The sequence below is a fragment of the Octopus bimaculoides genome, chromosome 6 (genome assembly GCF_001194135.2).
Source record: "Octopus bimaculoides isolate UCB-OBI-ISO-001 chromosome 6, ASM119413v2, whole genome shotgun sequence".
In the NCBI taxonomy this organism is placed as follows: Eukaryota; Metazoa; Mollusca; class Cephalopoda; order Octopoda; family Octopodidae; genus Octopus; species Octopus bimaculoides.
In genome coordinates this window covers 94,994,097-94,994,974 of record NC_068986.1, presented here as the reverse complement: position 1 = coordinate 94,994,974, position 878 = coordinate 94,994,097, and positions in this window count along the sequence as shown.

The window sequence follows — 878 nt, the reverse complement described above, 5'->3', positions numbered from 1 at the left end:
AAGAAAAAGTCGCAAGGGGCGAGATCTGGCGAATACGGTGGCTGTCGGACCTGGGGAATGCTGTGCCTAGCCAAAAGCTGCTTCACAAGCTGCACTGAATGGGCAGGTGCGTTGTCTCAGCTGAAAGCAGTTTTGGCACAAACTTGGCAGACACGTGTCTCATCCCAAATCTTCAGTGATAATGAACTGAACTGAACCGTAACTAATCTGTACATCCTCTGATAACTCACGGATGGTGATTCGACGATTTCCCCTCCAAGCTGCACGCACATCTGCGATGTTTTTCTCAGTTCTGTTGGTTGCATGTCTCCCAGAACGTTAGTCACTATCGACAATTTTTCGGCTCATACACTCCTCTCCATACACTTTCTGCAACTTTGCGTTGGCCTCTGAGCTTTTGACAAAATTTGATGCAGATTCGTGGTCAATGCGACGATCACACGATACACACCTTCCTTCCAAGCACTGCTGTAAACAGCGGAAGTGAGCTAGAGCGCTAAAACGTAGTGTGCATGCGCAGCAGAGTTTCTTTACCAAGTGGTTTCACTCTGCATGCTTTAGCTTCGTTACTATGACAACAGTCCGGATACCTATTGATCAGACCACGTATATGTATATGGTATATAGGTAAAGGTTATAATCCATGGTGTGACCTCATGGAGCTCATCTTCGTATTTCAGTTCTCCAAAGTATATTTGTGGGTGTTATGGTTTATATGAGAATATTATTAAATACTGGGAAATGTTGTTGAGTAATTACGTATTAAAACAGAAAACTGGAAAAAGTTCCAAAACTCTCCTGTTTTCTTTTTTTAATTCCATATATATATCTGTGTGAGTGTGTGTGTATGTGTGTGTGTGTGTGTGTGTGTGTGTGTG